Below are 20997 nucleotides of genomic sequence, written 5' to 3' on the forward strand. Positions count from 1 at the left end.
CAGCTACTCAGGAGGCTGAGGCAGGAGAATCACTTGAACCCAGGAGCCTGCAGTTGCAGTGAGAGGAGATTGTGCCACTGCACTCCAGTCTGGGCGACAGAGCGAGACTCCATCTCAATAAATAAATAAATAAATAAAATAAAGATGTACCAATCAAACAAGCGTTTGCTCTGTAGATGAGGTGAGTGCTTCTGATCAGATAGTATGTTCAATAAAATAAGCGTGTCATCAAACTAACTTTCTTGGCATTTGTTCTTTGGTTGAAAAACTCCTGTTGACCTCATGAATACTGCATTTATTAACCCCAGAAGACAACAGATATCTAATGTAACATAAATGTCTGTGGCTTTAAAAATACATACTATTATGTGTGCAGTCTACAAACACTTTCCTGAAATTGGTCTTCTGTGGGCAGTGATTTAAACTTTTCAACTTGGATGCTTTTCCTACTGGGGGCTGTAAAGATGAGAACTCAGCCCTTACTCTTCAGTGTTCCTCACTCCCGCGTCCCCTACTTTGGAATGAAACACAATATCTTAAGCAAACAGAGCCCAAAGTGGCTGCTCATTGGCTCTCATTGTCCCCTGATACTGCAGCCCCGCCCCTTTGGCTTGTGCTGACTAGCTGTTTATATTTTAGTAAGGGCCACCCTTTAACTCGGCAGCTTGATGACTATAATGGGCCCAATTGTCTGCGAGCTGCGGGGAGCTGAGTCCCCAGACTGGAGGAGGCTGGCTCTGGTCTTCGACGCACAGGAGTGGCCGTTATGGAACGCAGGTAAGGACACTTCTCAGTGTGTGATAATTCTTTTTCTGGGCCAGCTGGTTAATCCGGGGCTGGGAGAAACAAGTTGGGATTGAGTTGCTACTTTTTCCTGGTTTTAAGTTTTTGCCTGCTGAAGATGGAAGGAAAAGACTGGGATTTGCTGACAAAGCTCACAGTGAGCTCTGTCAACCCAGGCAGGAAGGGAGTAAGGAAGCAAAAAATCCTGGGAGAGACACAGCTGGATTTGACACCAAAGCAACATGAATGTGGCAAAGCATAAGACCAGTTCCAGTGATGTTGTGAGACTCAAATGCTGTTTTATTTCCTAACATAGCTAGTCACAGTCAGGAGCTCAGCTGTGCCTCTCCGGGGTTTCTGTAAGCCAGCTGCTAGCCAATGTAACTCAGTCGACTCCCTTTGAAAGGACTTAATATCTGCTAGTATTTTCAAAGGGCAAACCGTAGTAGTCTTGCATGTTATAAATAGGTCTATTCAGAAATGTGGGAACGGTTTAGAGCAGACAGGAGGCTGTAAAGTTTTACTGCCCCATAAAAGTGCTCAAAGGGTACTGTGTCCCTTCTGCCGTTGGGCTGTGGAATGAAGGAATAGCCCCAGGCGAATAGAGCGTTTGTCCTTGACTACCCAAGTGAGAAGTCAGCAGAGCCTGGGGACGCCGTGTGAGTCAGGGGTGAAGCCTGACGTGGGCTCAGCCAGCCACACGTCCGGGTACTTGCTGGTTTCTGGGGTGTGAATGGGTGAGGATGGAAAACCACTCAGGCACCGGTCTTTGGTGCCTGCTTTATCTTCTTGGCTGGCCGGTTTGGTGCTCAGTGAGGCACCTCACTGCCTTGTCCTCAGTGCGCAGAGGGCAAGGAAGGGGTTGCACTATCATTACGACCTGCAGGGTGGGGAGGGGGCTGCAACAACTTGAGTCCTGGGAATTGCTTTAGAAAGTCCTCCTGCTCCTCCTCCTCCTGTGAACAAAAGAATCACCTATGGCAGCTTTGATCAGATAAGTTTCTGGTGAGCCTCATTGGTGTGGAGTCGGTGAACTTTCGGTCTGTGTTAGTTATCGACAGGAGCCTGATAAAATGAAAAGGTGAGGTTTAATTTTTAGATAAAGCTAAAGGTGAACTATGGGACTCTAATACATCTAGAGCTTTGAAAGTCTCCCCACCTCTCCAAATTCCCACAACTTGTATGTATTATCTAGGTACACCTTGTTTAAAGCCACCATGCTGTTTGTGGCTCCTGGAGGTATTAAGTCAGAATACAAAGGGTATTTTTCGAATGAATTTGACCCCAGGCAACATGAATGCTTGAACCCATTGTATGAAAACAGCGGTCTCTAAGTGAGGCCAAGGTCTCGCGGAGTGGGGAGTGGTCGTAGAGCCCTGGAGAGGGATGAGTCACCCCACGTGGAGGTCCTGACAAGGAATGGACCTTCTGACTCTGCCAGTGAACTTTTGACTCTCCCAGGTGGGGTGGAGGCTCCAAAGGGAAAGGACAGGTGTGCATCATTCACCCTCCAGGCCCACCGCAGGCCTCACAAATCCCGTTTGGTTAGGTCGGTACATTCTCACCTTCCCACCTAACTAGGTGTCCTACAGTGTAACTCACTTCTGACACTAACTGCAGTGAGCGCAGACCCCGAGGTTTAAGGTCTCAGTCCTACCTGGCTGCCTCGACCTCAGAGGCCAGTTGCAAGCTGAAGGTTGTCACCTGTGCTTCTGACCAGCTGGCTATCCATGAGAAGTTCTTACCATCCTTCTTAGATTACAAGCTGTGTAACTTTTTCTAACTTTGTGCTGTAAATCAGAGATTGGCTTCTTGGGGTCAGTCTTCTGTTAGCATGACTCATGGAACTCAGGGAAACACTTAATTCCATTTACCGGTTTATTATAAAGAGTATTACAAAGGATACAGACAAATGAATACATACAGCCAGGTGAAGAGATGGCTAGGGAGGGTCTTGGAGCTTCCATGCCCTCTCTGAGCACCACTCTCCCAGCATCTCCATATGTTCAGCTATCCAGAAGCCCTCCAGACCCGTTCCTTTGGGTTTTTATGGAGGCCTCATTACAAAGGCATGATTGATGAAACCATTGGCCATCAGTGATTGAGTCAACCTCCTGCTCCTCTTCGCTCCCTGGAAACAGGGTCAGGGGGTGTGTATGGGTAGAGTAGGGCGAAAGGGGCTGAAAGTTCCAACTCTCTAATCACATGCTTGGTTCCCCTGGCAACCAGCCCCTTCCAGAGGCAATCTGGGAGCCCTCAGTTGTCAATCATCTCATTAGCATACAAAAAGACTCTTGATCACTTTGTACGTTCCAAGGGTTTTTCTTTCTTTCTTTTTAAATTTTAAGACAGGGTCTTGTTCTGTCACCCAGGCTGGAGTGCAGTGGCACCATCACTCACGGCTCACTGCAGCCTCCACCCCTTGGGCTCAAGTGATCCTCCCCATCCTCCTGCCTCAGCCTACCAAAGTGCTGGGATTGCAGGTGCATGTCCCCATGCCCAGCCAATTGCAAGGGTTTTAAGAACTATGTGCCAGGAAGCAGAGACAAGACCAAATACATATTTCTTATTATAAATCACAATATCACACCTTCCTCATGATTCACACTTCAGGTCACTTACTCACTGTGTAACTCTGTACAAGTTACCTAACCTCTCTGTGCCAGCCACACTGGTAGGCCTATGTGGTGCGGTGGCCAATGGGGGACTGATGACGGGGGACAGATGACACACAGAGGCAGAAGCCAAAGAACACGGGTTTAAAAACAAGGAGTTAAGAGCAAGAGCTTTGATTCAGACAAACCTGGAGTCGAACCTCACTTTCGTTGTTTTACTTGTATGTTATTGGGCAAGTTACCGAATCTCCCTAAGTCTGAATTCCTTCAGCCAAATAATGGGGATGACAATCCATTTCACTGTTTGATTGTGAGGTTTAAATGTGGTCATACATCAAAGTTCCTTATACAGCACTCAGTGCACAGCAAATACTCAGCGAATATTAATTATTTTATCATGACCGCTGCCAGCATCCAACGACAGTCCTAAATACCATCTAAGTTTACCAAATGTCTCTCTGATTTACTGGTGACATTGGAGAAAGGAAATGCTAAGAGAATGCAGTGCAGTGGAAAGAAGGGCAGGCTGGACATCAGCGTTCTGGTCTCCATCCAGGACTGGCCAGCAGGTGGCTCTGGAAAAGGTTTGCCCTCCCTCCTGAGGCATGATCTTCAAAGTCCATTCTAGCTTCTCTGACTTTCGATCTGACGGAAATCTCCCCCAGAGGAACTCATGAGCCATAAGTTAAACACCCTTGAGCTCCTTGCTGATTGATCATGCTTATCCATGTTGAAGGCTCATCCAGGAATAATAGATGGGTCTTATGTGTGGTTTGAAAAGTTCACTTCTGGCCAGGTGCAGTGGTGCACACCTATAATGCCAACATTTTGGGAGGCTAAGGTGGAAGGATCGCTTGAGGCCAAAAGTTCAAGACCAGCCTGGGCAACATAGTAAGACCTTGTCTCTAAAAGATATAAATAAAAAATTAGCCGGGCATGGTGGTACACACCTGTGGTCTCAGCTACTCAGGAGGCTGAGGCAGTAGGATCACTCGAGCCTGGGAAGTAGAAGCTGCAGTGAGCTATGATTGTGCCAGTGCACTCCAGCCTGGGCAAGACCTCGTCTCAAAAGAAAAGTACACTTTTTATTTTCACAGGAGGTAATGATACATTCAAGTTGGTTACTTGACACAAGAAGAAATTTGTGTAATTTCTCACACAAAGAAATCACACAATTTTAGATAAATTTCTTTATCTAAAATTATAATACATTTTATTATGTAGTAAATAACAAATCTGAAACTCATTTATCTAAAATTTGTGTTTATCTAAAATTTTCATAGTAAATTATATGAAAAATATAATATCCCATAGATGTGTCAAGACCAGAACATAGGTCAAACAGAGCTGAACTCGAGTCCCAGGTCTACTGGTTGACTGCTAGTGACCTTGGGCAAGTCACTCACCCTCTCCAGTTCTTGTTTTCGTCACCTGAAAATGGGAACGATATTGTCTGCCTTATCGGGCTATGATGAGAATGGAAAGCTAGAACACGTAGACTGCCCTCCATAGTGCTTGGCATGGGTCGTTCCTTTTCCCTCCCAGATGGAACACTGCATCCATCCTGATGGAAATTTCTAGATGATGCTCCAGAGGATTCCAAGCAGAGAACATTTACAATTTCCATACATTACAGGAGGGTGAGCCTGCAAGGCAAGGTCTGGAGCTGGGAGCACATCTGGAGCAGTGGGTAGGGACTGAGAACCATATACACACACATGAAGAAATGTGTTCGTTTAGAAGATCTAGCATCAATTCCTTCTTCCTAAGATTTGACAAGACTGGAGTTATTTCTTCACCAGGCCCATTTTGTGAAAAACCCCAGGAAAACTGAGGTCCAGCAGCCTAAGATCTAACCCAATGGAATCAGGAAAAATGGTCGACAGGCCCCTGAAGGCATGTAGGGAGCAGGGAGCCTGGTGACCTTTGTGCACCCAAAGCCTCCCTAACTAGAGTAATGGAACACCAATGTGGTTTACATTTATAATCCCTTGCATTTGAGAATTTTTGTATCTACTTAAATTTTCAAACAAGGGACACACACACCACCTCCCACACTTATCAGCATGCTGCTTTATCACTCTGATATGTTCAAGGGACCTGCTCCCATAAAAGATGGAAGGTGAATCAGAAAACTCAACTGGAATGGGAGTTGTTTAGATATGCACAGTCTCACCTCAAGGGCACCTGCTGGGAATAAGATCCGATATCACACCTCCATTCCTGCTCAGTTTTTCAAGGGAGCATTTCCTGGTACGTAGGTCTTTAACTACCGGGTGTATTTGCCCACTGTCCACCTGTGCCTTCAAGTACCATACTTAACAAATTGGAACTGAGGGAACAGTACACTTCACATTTTGCAACTGTTATGCAAACAGAACTTTAGTGAAATTCCTCAAACTATTGACTGTAGAAACCACGGGACACAAAGGGTCAGTCTCTGACTTCACAAATGTTACTAACTTGAAAAATGAGATCTGTTCCCTAAAGAGTGTGTGGGAGGAAGACATTTAAATCTGTAGTGCCCTCAAAGCCTCACTCTAAACCTGGTCTGGCACTTTTCTATGTGTATTCTTTGATATGGTAAGTAGCTAAAGTATATCCCACCAGAGACCTTCCAAGGGTGGGGTTCTCACTGGGTCATTTTCCTCCATATGGCTTCTCTCACTCTTTGCAGGAGAGTAAAATAGAGTTTCAACTGAACTTTGAAGCTGTAACCTGACCTCAGAATCATGCACCATAAAGAGCATTTGTGCTTCTCAAGATACTTTCAAATCCACATGGTTTTCCAAGATATTCCTAGTTGCCACATTGGGTGATTTAATTTTTCTTTTTTTTTTTTTTTTTTTTTTGAGATGGAGCCTCACTCTGTCGCCCAGGCTGGAGTGCAGTGGCAAGATCTCAGCTCACTGCAACCTCCACCTTCCAGGTTCAAGCGATTCTACTGCCTCAGCCTCCCAAGTAGCTGGGATTACAGACACCCCCCACCACGCTCAGCTAATTTTTGTATTTTTAGTAGAAATGGGGTTTTGCCACATTGGCCAGGCTGGTCTCAACTCCTGACCTCAGGTGATCTGCCTGCCTTGACCTCCCAAAGTAATGGGATTTCAGGTGTGAGCCACCGTGCCTAGCCTGGGTGAGTTAATTTTAAATATAGAGACATCAAGCAAAATGTTGCTGAGGAGTCTCTTTCTGCAGTCCTGTGAAATCTGCAAGGCCATCTTTTTCATGGGTCCTCAAATGTTTCACAGGCAACTGGGCAATAATTGCGTTTCCAGGAATGCCAAATGGAGCCAAATCCTTTTAATAGCTCACTGACAGGCAGGTTATTCCACTGGGGACCGAAAGGCAAGAACTAGAGGTCTCAAAATATTGGATTCTTGGTTTGTGTTCTTCACTGGATGATTCTATTTTCTTGAGAGCATTTTTAACGAAACAGCAGCAATCAGTGATTTCTTAGAAATGTGGCCCCTTTACATACAGCTTCCGTGAGGCTACCTCTTGTGTTTCCTGGATACTCTGTGTGTTCTGGACATACTGGAGGCACACCATAAATATGAATTAATGCTGGCCATTACAAAAAGAAAATGAAAAGACCCCTATAAGGCAGCAGTGACCCTAGAAGCCCCAGAAGTCGTGTTGGAACTGTGACAAGGAAAGATAGTTACAAGACCTGAAAAAAGCAGCTCTCTTCCCACACTCAACGCATGCAGTAAACCCAGGGGCACCATTGTCTGAGCTGTCACTGGAGGGCTGGGAGGAGACAGAGGATGGGGCAATGGCAGCCTGCCCACCCCTCCTCATCACTGTCCAGAGGCATTCAGGAAACACAGGTTTCTAATATGAGGCTGCCTTTTTTTTTCTCACAAGCCATGCTCACCAGGAATCCATAGCGGCCATCTGCACACAGACCTGGTGGTGTCTCAAGCTTCCAGGTGTGGTTTTGGGGGCAGGGTCCTTGGGGAAGGAGGAGTTGCTGACAGTAAGGTAACCTAAGGTCAACTCTGGACAGTGCTGGGTGGAAGAAGAGAGTAGTGACTGCTGATACCTGTCCTTTCTAGGAATTGGGGTTACTGGGTCGGAGAAACATCTCAATACCTTCCAGGCTTCTAAGCCTGGTTGTAAACCTGCTCCTTGATAAAGAGAAACCACATCCAACCTTTAGGAGCAAGGTGGGGCAACATGGGAGCAGATCCTCGTTCATTTGTGTGTTTGTTTTTGCTTGCTGTTTGCTTTTTTCTTTCTTTCTTTCTTTTTATTTTTTATTTTTTATTTTTTGAGACAGGGTTGCACACTGTTGCCCAGGCTGGAGTGCAGTGGTGCAATCATGGCTCACTGCAGCCTTCACCTCCCAGACAGGTGATTCTCCCTCCTCAGCCTCCCAAGTACCTGAGACTACAGGCATGCACCACCGTGCCTGGCTATTATTATTATTTTTTTGTATATATGGGATTTTACCACATTGCCTAGGCTGGTCTCTGAACTCCTGGGCCCAAATAATCTGCCCACCTGGGCCCCCGCAAAGTGCTGGATTACAGGCATGAACCATCACACCCAGCCTCCAAATTCTTATATGACCATTTGAATTCTAGTTGGATTTCTTTTCTCCTCTCTTGTGCTTGTAACTCAAACTTCAATACTTGAAAAAGTTCACCAAATTTAAATATACTTTTCTAAATCTGTGAGAAGGCTGTCTCCCAAGATGGTTTGTTATTGCACATCTTTTCCCCCAAGAGATGGAAATATCCCTTCTCTATTCTCTTTCCCTTAGTCTTTCAAAAACTCAAAGTGAGGGAGGAGGAAGTGCCTGCTTCTAGCTTCTGGCAGTAGGCTACACTTCCCAGCCTGTCAGAATGGCCTCTTTGCGGGCTTCAACCTTTATGAGAAATAAAGCTGTCCTTTAGCAAAGTCATCAAGCTAAGTATCTGTCAACAGATGATGATTAAAGTGTGATACATATACACTATGGAATACTAATCAGCCATAAAAAGAATGAAATCATGCCTTTGGTAGCAACATGGATGAACCTGGAGGCCATTATCCTAAGTGAAATGAGTCAGAAACAGCCAAAAACTGCATGTTCTCAGTTATAAGTGGGAGGTACACAATGGGTATATGTGGGCATAGAGAGTGGAATAATAGGCATTGGAGGCTCCAAAAGGTGGGAAGATGGAAGGGGATAAAGGATAAAATATTGCCTATTGGGTATAATGTACATTACTCAGATGATGAGTACACTAAAGGCCCAGACTTCACTATTATGCAGTATTTCCATGTTAGAAAACTGTACTTGTGGTGGTGCATGCCTGTGGTCCCAGCTATTCAGGAGGCAGAGGAGAGAGAATTGCTTGAGCCTGGGAGTTTGAGGCAGTGAGCTGTGATCGCACCACTGCACTCCAGCCTAGGCAACCAAGCGAGACTCTGTCTCTAGGAAAAAAAAAAAGAAAAAGAAAGAAAAAGAAAGAAAGAAAAAGAAAAGAGGTGGATGCAGGCTGGAGATTTAGGAAAGCCTTTTCAGCTCCTTTCTCTTGCCAAGTCTTGCCTGTGGCTTTGGTGGGTGGTTTTGTTTGGGGGCTTGTCTTCTTTATTCCCTTTTCTTTTTTCTTTTAATCAAAGCAGTCTGTTCTGGTACTGCCAGTGAAACAACTCTTTCCAGTTCCTTCGCATGGTGGTTGTGCACGTAGCCTCCAGGCCTGGGCTTGCATCAGTCATTTTGTCTATTCATACTAAGGGAATTTAGGCTGTGTTCAGTTCATCTCCTACCAGGGCATGTACTTTCACAGCCACCGCCTGGGAAGCTTTGTGTGCATGAGATATCACCAGTCTGCCAGGCTACCAGCTTAACTGTAAGTGGAGAGACTAACAGATGAAGCAATGACTGTGTGCCAGGAACTGTTCGAAGTGCTTTGTGTTAGGAGTCAGTCAGCCCACTATTATTGTTCTTCTCCATTTTCAGATGAGGAAACCAAGGCTCAGATTGTTGAGAAAATTGTCCCAAGCTGCACAGTTGGTCAGGGGCAAGCCAGCATTCAGTTTCCAGAGCCTGTGTTTTTAACCATTATGTGACGCCTCCAGGGTACATTATATTCTTTTGTATGAATGTGCAAAAAATATGTCTTCATGCTTCTATTTCTGTTCATTTAACGTGTTTCAATTTTTTTCTATCATAAATAATACAGCAATGAATGTTTTTGCAATAATAACTGATGATAATAGTTAACATTTGTTGAATTGCTAATGATGTGATGGGCTCTGTTTCAAGTTCTTTATGCATCTTAACTAATTTAATCTTTGTAGCAATCCTACTATTATTTTTATTTATTTGTTTATTTATTTATTTATTGAGATGGAGTCTCACTGTGTTGCCCAGGCTGGAGTACAGTGGCACAGTTTCAGCTCACTGCAACCTCCGTCTCCCGAGTTCAAGCAATTCTCCTGCCTCAGCTTCCCAAGTAGCTGGGATTACAGGCACGTGCCACCACGCCTGGCTGATTTTTGTATTTTTGGTAGAGACTGGTTTCACCATGTTAGCCAGGTTGGTCTCGAACTCCTGACCTCAGGTGATCTACCCGCCTCGGCCTCCCAAAGTGCTGGGATTACAGGCATGAACCACCATGCCCGGCCAATCCTACTATTATTACCATTTAACAGAAGACGGAAAGGAGGCACAGGGCAGTTGGCTACACACTTTGTTCCAGATTGCACAGTTAGAAAGTGGCAGCTTAGCACCATAAGACATGGTGAGGAAAAAAGAAAAAAAGAAAAGTGGAAGGGCTGGCGCTGAAACCCAGAGCTGGTACTCTTATGATAGTGTCTGGACAATATCTGTGACCACACCTCTGATAGTGCCTCAGGAAAGATTTTTTTTTTTTTTTTTTTTTGTTTTTTTTTTTTTTGAGACGGAGTCTCGCTCTGTCGCCCAGGCTGGAGTGCAGTGGCCGGATCTCAGCTCACTGCAAGCTCCGCCTCCCGGGTTCACGCCATTCTCCTGCCTCAGCCTCCCGAGTAGCTGGGACTACAGGCGCCCGCCACTGCGCCCGGCTAGTTTTTTTTTTTGTATTTTTTAGTAGAGACGGGGTTTCACCGTGTTAGCCAGGATGGTCTCGATCTCCTGACCTTGTGATCCGCCCGTCTCGGCCTCCCAAAGTGCTGGGATTACAGGCTTGAGCCACCGCGCCCGGCCAGGAAAGATTTTTAAAGTGAAATTACTAGAGCATACGATATAATCATTTTAAAGGTTTTTGATACATCTTACAAAAGTGCTTTTCAATAACACTGGTTGATCATGCTCATTTGCATTTCCATGAGCACTGTGTAATTGATCAAGGACTCTAAAAGTTCGATAAGCCACTGATAAATGGAGATGCCCCTCTAAGTCCCTGGGCAGTAAAACCTGACCGGCATAGCCTCTGAGATCCTGCAGAATGTTGAGGAGAGCTTGGATTTAAGAGATTAAGAGGGTCAAACTCTGTTCTGTCCATTTTAAAAAATAAGTTTTGTTTAAGAGGAACTATCTAGTATGCTGAAGACAGCATCAGGTATCTGTAAAATTGCCGTTTGTAACTCAGGATCTTGGAACAAAAGAAACAATAAAGAAAATTCGGAACCAGAACTGTTTAACCTAAGGAAAACTTTTGTCCAAAGCAGCCTCTCAGTGTTCCACATCATTTGCATCATTATGAATAATGACAACAGCAATTAAGGTTTATATTGCATTTTTAACTGAACACGTGCTTCTCTCACATTTCTTAGACCAAGCCAGTGTTTCTTGTACTTTCCTGAAGATAAGAAATACCAAGAGGTGTTGTTAGCTAGATCATCATAAATAATCAGGCCTCCCCTAGGTAAGTTCTGATTTAGGAGGTCTGGGTTGGAGCATTAAATCTGTGTTTTGACAAGCATACTAGGTGATTTTTGTTTTCTGGGAATTTTGGAAACTACTGGAACACACAATAAAATAGCTGTAATAAGTTCTTTTTTCAGTATAAGCTATTAACATTAGAATGCTTGCTTTTAATTGGAATCAGATGTTAAAGAGAAAATCTACAACGATCAGTCATTGCAACAGAAGTAACAATTACATACTAGCCTCACTTAGCATTCTTCACCCACACTGGTTACCTAAATGTATCTCTCTTAGGTCTCTTGAATGTCTATTATACAGGCAGATGCAACTTGCAAATCACACTAACTCGAACATACACTTCAGTGCCTCACTAGAACCCCTAATTGGCATCTTTTTCCTAAGTCAATATACTTGGCATATGCCTGACTAAAGTGCCACTTTCTCTTGTTTAGACCCTGAAGCTGATGTAGACTGGGAACTGATTACTGAGATCCAGACATAGCTCCTCCTCTCCTCCACATAGGCCCACCCACCAAGAATCCCTACATTGGGAACCTTTGGGGTTCAAGGATCATGAGTCTGGGGCATGCCCCCTGGGATCACTGTTCGGAGCTGAAAATGCATTTCCCCATGGAAACGTTGATGTGGTGCCATTTTGCTAGAGTCCAAGTACATTCTCTGGTTTTTGTGGGCTGATCTGAGCACTTGCTGCCATTTATAATATTTCTATAAAAAATATCAAGCTCAAAACTACATTAGGGAGGGGAGCATCTGGAGTGTTGGAAATGTCCCACTTCTTGTTCTGGATGGTGTTTTTACCCTGTTACGATCCCTTTGTGATATTTCATTGAGCTGTTGCCTTAGGATTTATGCACTTCTCTGTTTTAAAATTATATTTATTAAAAATGTCAACATATGGGGGTTTGCAAGAAAAAAGGTTTCTTAAATAAAACCCCTCCATATGGAATATAGCCTTTTGGAAATTAAAGACAGACATTGAAATCTGTGATTAATATAAAGAATAAGAAAAGAAATCAATTATCATATTTTTTTTCACATGCTGGATAAAAGATTTCAAAAGAAACCCTTTCATGGTTCCTTTTATTTGTTTGTTTTTTCATCTGTAATTTGGGAATTAAACAGACATTCAGTCACAATAGTCTCAAGCAATACAGTTCAAAACACTTTTTTGCCTGTTTTTATATTTTTTGTTGTTGCTTGATGCAAGTGAGGTTTTCAGCTGGAAACTTCAAAAGCCTGACACATATTAAAAATAGGCAGATTTATGATGAGTGGGATTTTTGGCACGCAATTGAGAAAACTCACCGAGACTCCAAAGGGAGTTGTTCTCTTTCTGCCTTGGCTTTCTCATGTGCTGTTTCTTAATGTTTGGTTTGAAGCAGTGTATGGTTCCGTAATGTGACCTGAAGCCTCTATTGAGTAAGCATCCCTGGAGACTAAGGAACATCTTTCTATGCTAATGAATTAGTCCAAGAAGATCAATGTATCATCATTTCAAGAAAATATTACAAGAAAGAATGCTCTTACTCTAATGGAAGCCAGTAGCAATTTCCTTGTCAATTTCCCAGCTATTTTAAAATATTATTTTAGTACTTAGTTTCCTGGGCTGACTCTACGTTCAATCTAAAATTAATTGTTTGTCCCAGTTCACTGTCTTAGTCTCTGGACTCCAGTTGCAACTTTCATGAGATTCCATTCCTCTCCTGCAGACGGTTTAAAGGGCTGCAGAGTAAGAGGGCAGCTTGCACATTCTTTTGACAAGACAAAAGGAGGCATGTTTCTCAATTCTTCCCTTAGTTTCTACCCCCAGAAGTTCACAAGATGAGTGTCCAAGTCCATTTGTGCTACTATAACAAAATACCTGAGGCTGGCTAATTTATAGACAATAGAAATTTATTTTTCAGTTCTGGAGGCTGGGAAGTTCAAGATCAAAGCACCAGGAGGTTTGGTGTCTGCTGAGGGCTGCTCTCTGATTCCAAGGTGGTTCTGTGAGTGTCTTTACATTGCCAGGGGGATGGAAGGACAAAAGGGTTTGCTAGTTCCCTCAAGTCCTTTTATAAAGGCATTAATCCATTCATGAAAGGGGAACATCATGAACTAAACACTTCCTAAAGGCCCCACCTCTTAATACTATCACATTGGTAGTTAAGTTTCAACATATGAAGTTGGGGGCCCACATTCAGGCCATAGCAATGAGATTCTGTGAGTTCTTTGATTTAGATGAACTTTGTTTAGATGAACTTTCTTTCATTTCTCCCCAGCATCTTACCATGAGCACAGTCAATACAACTGAAAATTAAGCTTTGCTTTTTCTTTTCAAAGTGGCTCTCTCTTTTTTTCTGCTCATGTTTCTGTTAAATGACATGATTTTATTTTTTAATTTATAAAACCTTTTGGAGTTTTTGCTAATTCAATTATGGGACCCTAGACAAAAAGGAGACATAAACTCCCCAAGGAGTATACAGGGTAATAAGGAGATGAGGTGCAGGTACAGATAACCCAAGTACCCAGAAGGCTGGAAGTGCTGTCACTGAAATACAAAGTATACAGGATTCAGAGCAAGAGGTCATTCTCATCCATGGATACCAGTTGAACTTCATCAGGAATGGGCAAGATTTGGACAGGGGAAGATGAAGAAAAGGCCGCCCCATACTCAGCAGGAACAGGCAATAAAGTACAGGTCAGTTGAAACTGAGGGAGTCAGTGCAAGAACTTCTGTGAAGTTTAATTTTACAGCATAGGAGAAAGTTAAGTTCTAAAACCAGCACTTAAAAAAGAGAGTCATGGTGACTCAGTGATGCTTGACAATCTGAACATACTGCCTCTCAGTAATTCTCATACCACCAAGATGTCCTTACAGTGTTGCAACAAATCATGATTTCTTCGATCACCAGATGAAGCAGCTGGATATGTTTAGGGACTATGTTGGAGAGCAGGGAGAGACAGAGAATAAGAATAAGAATAAGAATCTATTTTTAGAAAGTAAATCACACTTACCATGACAGGATGCTCATACAGTCATAGCCACAGGGGAATCAAGATTGAGAAAATTTCAGATTTTCTCCAAGTTCTCCAAAGAAAAATGCACAAAGATCATGAATAGGCAATTTAAAGGAAATAGTAATGATTAATGATCATATGTAAAAAGTTCAACATCACTAATGATCCCATAAATCTAAATTTCAGAAGGAAGTTATTATTTTCTCTCTATCAAATTCACAAATCTTTAAAAATAACACTGCTAGTGAATATGTGCATCTTTATTTCATGCATTGCTAATGAGAATGTAAATTGGTACAACCTTTGTAGAAAGCAGTTGTACACAAGAAAAAATTGAGACTATAAATGGTAATGTAATTTATTCACTTATTCAGTTGCAAATATTTATTAAGCATATCATATGTCTGGCAATGGATTTATCTGTAGGCAGTGGATCTGTAAATGATTTCTATTTTATGTCTTGCTCTGTCACCCGGGCTGGAGTGCAGTGGTGCAGTCAAAGCTCACTGCAGCCTTTTGCTCCTGGGCTCAAGCAATCTACCCACCTCAGCCTCCCGAGTAGCAGGGACTATGGGCATGCACCACCACACTCAGCTAATTATTTTATTCTTTTTGTAGAGACGGGGTCTCTCTACGTCGACCAGGGTGGCCTCCAATTCTTGAGCTCAAGTGATCCTCCCACCTTGGATTCCCAAAGTGCTGGGATTCGGGTGTGAGCCACTGTGCCCGACCTATTTTATTCTTTATACTTTTATGGGTTTTCCAAATTTTCTAGAATATTTAATTGCTTTTATCAAAAACATGCATTTTAATAAATCCTTTCCATCTTTTAGGGCTCATGTCAAGTCTACAAATCTACCCTTTCCATATAGTATTTCCTGGACTTTAGGAAGTGCTCTCTCATTTTTCTGTGACCCTTCCAAATGAGTCTTTTCATATATCGTCTTGAGTTGTAGCCACTTGTATGTATGACTTTCTTCCCAACTAGTAAGGGAGTTACTGAAGAATAAGGATTGTGGTGTAGAAATCCTAAATTTTTAGGCAAAAGCCTAGTTCTCCTTCCCTACCTTCTCCATGAAGCCTTTTCTACTACTCAAAGAGGAAAAAAAAAAAAAAAGGTGATTTCTTCTTCCCTGAATTCTTGAAACAGTTTTTAATGTCTCTATTATGGAGAGTAAGACACCCTGCTTTGCTTTGGATTACAGGAGATTGTCCTCATCCTGACCCCCCATTCAGTTTTGGATTATAGTTCATTGTGTTTATCTTAACCATAGCACCCATTAGTCATCCAACTCCTTACTATAGGAAATGAATCTCATGTCTCTGTGTGCCCAGGGTAGTGTTTTACATATGGTGTGTGCTCAGTAAACATTGGTTGATCTTATGACAGAATGAAACCGGCTCTTTCCAGCTATTTCAAACAGGCGCATTTCAGTTAGTCTGGAATCCAAAGTTTCAGAGTGCCATGCAAGAAGCAGACCCAACTGTTGAGGAGTGGCAGTCATAAAGCCCCATCCACCAGAAAAAAATCTACCAGGAAATGAATTCATTCCAATGTTGCAACTTCTCATGCCCCAAATAGTAGACTTCTGATGCCCCAAATAATACTATTTAGTGCCTTTATGGGTCCTGAGAACTTTATCTGTGAAGCCCTACCTTCTTTCTCCATCTTACAAACTTCTAAAAATTATTTCCCAAAAGAATTCCACCCTTTCATTCCTAAATTGAACACCATAGATTTGCCCTGAAACCCAGTTTCAGGCCCTCATCTTCCACATGTGGTCATTGAGAGAAAAGTTTAAAATCAAGGACTGCGTAAGTATTATTTTAGAATTTTAAAAATGGGCCCAGAACGGTAGCTTACACCTGTAACTCAACACTTTGGGAGGCCAAGGTGGGTGGATCACTTGAGCTCAGGAGTTCAACACCAGCCTGGGAAACAAAGTAAGACCCTGTCTCCCTGAAAAATACAAAAATTAGCCAGGTGTGGTGGCACAAGCTCTGGTCCCAGCTACTCGGCAGGCTGAGGTGGGAGGATGGCTTGAGCTTGGGAGGCAGAGGTTGCAGTGAGCCGAGGTCGTGCCACTGCATTCTAGCTTCAGTGACAGAGCCAGACCCTGTCTGGAAAAAATAAAAATAATAAAATGAGTAAAATAAAATAAAATGAAGGAAATAGAGCACAAGATTCATTTCCATTTAATACACAATTTATTGTTTTCCAGGATTTTGCAACGCCTTGTCCTGGGCACTAAGGATTATCCAAAGATTAAACAGGATGTTGATCTCATAAGATCCCGTGTGGCTATGGCAATGTAATTGAAGAAAGGGAGGAACAGTGTAAAAGGAGTCGAGATGGGGAGGTCATTGCCCTTGACTGCAGGGTTCTGGGCCAGAATTGGGTGGAAGTGGAAAATAAATAGGAAGGCCACTGGTAACTGCTCATAATTGTGTTAGTGGTGACTGCTGATGCTTTGAGTCTGTGCCCAGTAAATATAAGACGTAGGCGGGATTCAGTTAGAATGAGAAAAGCTTTAGGAAAAAATAAAAATCAAAGTTCTAAGGCAATATTGGATAGAAGATATAATGAGAGACAGGTTGTTATAGAAAAGGATGGCATTTAACAGAACACAGTGCATCTGTGAGTGTTCTTAGCTTCTGACAACAGACATTACTCTAGTTAGTCTGAAAGTAAAAGGAATTTATTAAAGGTTATTAGGACACCATCAAGAAAGTGAAAGGACAGCCCATAGAATAAGAACAAATATTTTCAAAGCATACATCATATAAAGAACTCACATCCAGAATGTGAGAATTCAACAATAAAAGACAAGTTTAAAAGGACAATTTAAAATGGGCAAATAGTGTTGGTTGTACAACAATGTAAATGTACTGTTCACAGTATATATACATTTTGATATAACAAAATAGTAAATTTTGTTATATATATTTAACCCCAATTTTAAAAATAAATTTTTAAAAATGGGCAAAAATTTCAATAGGCGTTTCTACAAAGAAGATATCCAAATGGCCAACAAGCACATGAAAAGATACTTAACATTATTTGTCATTAGGGAAATGCAAAGCAAAACCACAATGAAATACCACTTCACACCCACCAAGAAACTGAAACCCTCATACATTACTTGTGGTAGTGTAAAATGGTGTAACCGCTTTGGAAAACAGTCTGGCAGTTCTTCAAAATGTTAAACATAGAATTAGTGTATGACCCAGCATTTTCACTCCTAGGTAAATACCCAAGAGAAATGAAAATATGTCTACTCAAAAACTTGCATTCAAATGTTCATAGCAGCATTATTCATACTAGCCACAAGTGGAAACAATCCAAATGTCTATCAAATGTTGAACAGATAAGCAAAATGTAGTGTATTTATGTAATATAGCATTCTTCGGCAATAAAAAGTCATGAAGTACTGACACATGCTACGTGGATACCTGAGTAAACTGAAAAAACTTTGCTGAGTGAAAGAAGCCAGACACAAAAGCCCACACATATTATATGATTTCATTTATATGAAATGTCCGAGCGTGGTGGTGTGCCTATAATCCCAATTACTCAGGAGGCTGAGGGTGAAGATCGCTTGAGCCCAGGAAGTCAAGGCTGCATTGAGCCATGTTCGTGCCACTGCACTCCAGTCTGGGCAACAGAGTGAGACCCTGTCTCAACACAAACAAACAAACAAAAAACCAAACAAATGCAGCCTCCTCTGGGAGGCTTTTCTTCATTTCCTGCTTCTATGTCCCTATAACACTCTGGGCATACATTTCCATCATTTTATAGTGTTTTGAAATTGTAGGTCGTCCCTCCCCACCTTCCCCCCCGCCCTCTAAAGAAGATAAGGCCCTTGAAAGTAGACTCATGCTTTTTCTAGCTTTCTATTCTCAGCCTTGTGACTAATGAAGGAAGGGAGGAAGGAAAGGAAGGAGGAAGGAAGGAAGGAGGGAGGGAGCGAGGAAGAAAGGGAGGAAGGAAGAAAGAAAAGGAAGGAAAGCGCGAGGAAGGGAGGGAGGGAGAAAAGAAGGAAGGAAAGAGCAAGGAAGGGAGGGAGGAAAGAGCGAGGGAGGGAGGGAGGAAGGAAGGAAAGAAGGAAGGAAGGGAGAGGAAAGGAAGGGTCCCTACTCCAACTTCTTTTACGGAGTAAAAAAGACCTGTAGAGACAGTCATGGCTCATCATTTTCAGGACTGATTGTATCATACTTGGCTCATTTGTTAGAATTCACTTGAAGGAAACGGAGATTTTTTTCTTCGCTCACATTCAGGAGCCATGCTTGCTTATAATGAACTGTCATGATGGAGGCTGGCCCATTTCAGCTCTCTCAGCCCCGTCAAGCTGAACTCACTTCCCCTGAAAGGACAGTGTTTGCGTTTGTGTTTACGGGACTGGGGAGGAGGATGGGTTTTCAGAAGATCTGAAAACCGAGCCAACCCCCTTTTCCTGCCCCCCTGTGCTGCGATTGGCCCATCCTGGAGGCTGGCTGCAAGAGCCTTTAGTCATCCCAGGGAAATCTTTCTGGAACCGGGCACCAACTTGCGTGTTTGTTTTCATGCTCTTTGTGCGGGGATTAGCTGTCGTGCCGGGCCTGAAAATGCTGCGAGCGCTGGGCGACATCTAATCCAGGATTTGCCTCTGCCTCGCGGTTGATGGAAAACAGATGTCTCACTGCTCTGGGCCTGAGCACAGAATGGAAATGACCGACCAGAGAGCCGTTTGGAGCCGAGGACACCCGGTGAAGGTCCTTCAGAGTCCAGCCAGGAGGCCGACTTTCCTCCTCTGGTCTGTTTTTACTACTTGAGCCGCTCGCTCAGAAGACGGCCTTGGATAAAGCAGTTTCACCTTCAGATCGCCTGGGGCTGCAGAAGCGCGGTTGCCTGGGAGGAAAGAGGAGGCGGAGAGGGGCGGGTGCGAAGTCCTGGGTCGCCCGCCCGCCCGCCGCCTGATGTCGTGAGCGAGCGCACCTCTGCCCTGGGTGGGGGCGCAGCGAGGTCCAGGCCCGAGGGGTGAGGCCCAGGCCCCTCCGGAGCGCGCGTTGTCCCTGCGAAGCGAGTCGCCGTCTCGCAGTAAGTCGTGGCTCGGGCTGTGCCCTGGGAACCCTCCCGCCCGGGCAAGGTCCGGTGGCCCGAGCGTGCGGGAAACCTGCCCAGAGTCCGTTTCCGGACGGGCGCTGCGGAGCTGGCTGCCGGCCTGGAGCGGGTGCAGTGGATCCGTGCGGCGCGGAGCTGTCAGCAGCAGGGCCGCTGAGCTGCAGAACCTGGACGCGGCGCGGCTCCCAGGCCCTGCCCGCGGAGCTCTCCCGCCAGTCGCGGACCTTTGCCGTCCTCACTCACCCGCGTCATGCAGGATAGCTTTCGAAGTCATTTTGCACTGAGAAAAAAAGATACTGAGCAATCTGAAAGCAGGACTGTAGTAATTTTGAAAAGATCGGCTTCCTCTTTTTCTTTAAAAACATGTTTGGTCATTTTCCTAAAACTACTTTCCTTCCTTTAGCCTCCTCTTTTATCCTCTGCCCCAGCTTGTACTACAGTTCGGGCTTATTAGAGCAGGGAGATGGTGACTTTTGAGGGTTTGCAGGGCTCTTTCTGGTTGGTGTATTTATTCTGGAAATACTTGGCCCGGCCTTGAAAGCTGCACGCCGCTGACAAAGTAGATAAAAGGCTGGGAGTGTGGAGGACGGTTGTCTCACTAAATGCCTGTCAGATCCAAAGCATTCTGTGAACCCCAAGTTCGTTCCCACCTGTAATCCAACCCCATGGAGAAACTGATGCGTTACACCAGGCCCCTTCGCTTTCCCGCGAAATCACCAGCTTTTAATTTGTGGAACAGAGACAGCTTTAGATTCAAAGACTTTTAAGTAGTTAATTTTAGAGCACTTAGAATTCCAGCCATCCAAAGACTAGGCTAGCCCCATAGGGTGTGAGGGGTTGTTTTTGTGGCAGTATGCACATCTATGCCTTTTTTCATTGTTATCTTCTAAAAATTGAGATTAAATTGTACATCAGTATTTTTAGAATGTAGTTAAGGGCTGTTGCCTGACAACTTGTATTGAGGGTTCCTTTCCCAGGGGGTGGGAGGAGGTATTGTGCTGGGTCCACTGCTTCCCAGCTCCACGTGACCTTTCCTCTCAAATTTCCACTTGATTTCATCTTTGGCAGAACTGGTACCTGCCCTTCAGCTCCAAGAAACAAAAGAGCAGGGGTGAGTCAGAAGGCTTTGACTACCTCACCCTTAACTAGAGATAGAAAGTATTTGATTAAATTCTTTATGATACACATTGCATTTCCTTTCCTTTCCAACTTAGGTTCATATAACAATGAAGGATCAATTAAAATAAACTCCACCTCCCTCTCCCTTAGGGTAAATATGGATTCCCTTAGGGTTGAGTTGGGCAGGGCCATCTACAATAATGAAATGTCTCCTAGGTGAGGTAATCTGGCCTGTTCTGGGCTAGGTACAGAACACCACATTCCATTTTCCTTCATTAACTCATTCTTTTCCTGGCAGCCTCCCTTTTCTTTCTACCCTTTCCTATATAATCCCATTTAGATACCCACCATAACTCTACTTTGGATCATGGAATCTAGGATACCATCACTGACAAGGTTTGTTTAGGTGACTGTTCCTTATCAGTATTCCCTGAGAACATTTTTCCAATTCCTGCCTTTATTTTCCTGGAAAATTCTATGTCGATTAAATCCTCCACTAGAAATTCCATTGT

At 43.6% G+C, this 20997-nt stretch overlaps 1 protein-coding gene across 3 annotated transcripts in view; it reads left to right on the forward strand.

Moving 5' to 3' along the window:
• TRIM2 (tripartite motif containing 2) overlaps window positions 1–20997 on the forward strand; it is a 188042-nt gene that overhangs the window by 51192 nt on the left and 115853 nt on the right. For 2 of the 3 annotated variants that reach the window (XM_025386756.1, XM_025386753.1), the window contains exon 1: window positions 631–777. The exons of the other annotated variant lie outside the window; for it this stretch is intronic. The gene's annotated coding sequence lies outside the window, so the exon portion shown is untranslated. Of the gene's footprint in view, window positions 1–630; window positions 778–20997 lie in introns of those variants that run through there. 3 annotated transcript variants of the gene reach the window in all.

This window comes from Theropithecus gelada, chromosome 5 (genome assembly GCF_003255815.1).
Source record: "Theropithecus gelada isolate Dixy chromosome 5, Tgel_1.0, whole genome shotgun sequence".
NCBI classification, from domain to species: domain Eukaryota; kingdom Metazoa; phylum Chordata; class Mammalia; order Primates; family Cercopithecidae; genus Theropithecus; species Theropithecus gelada.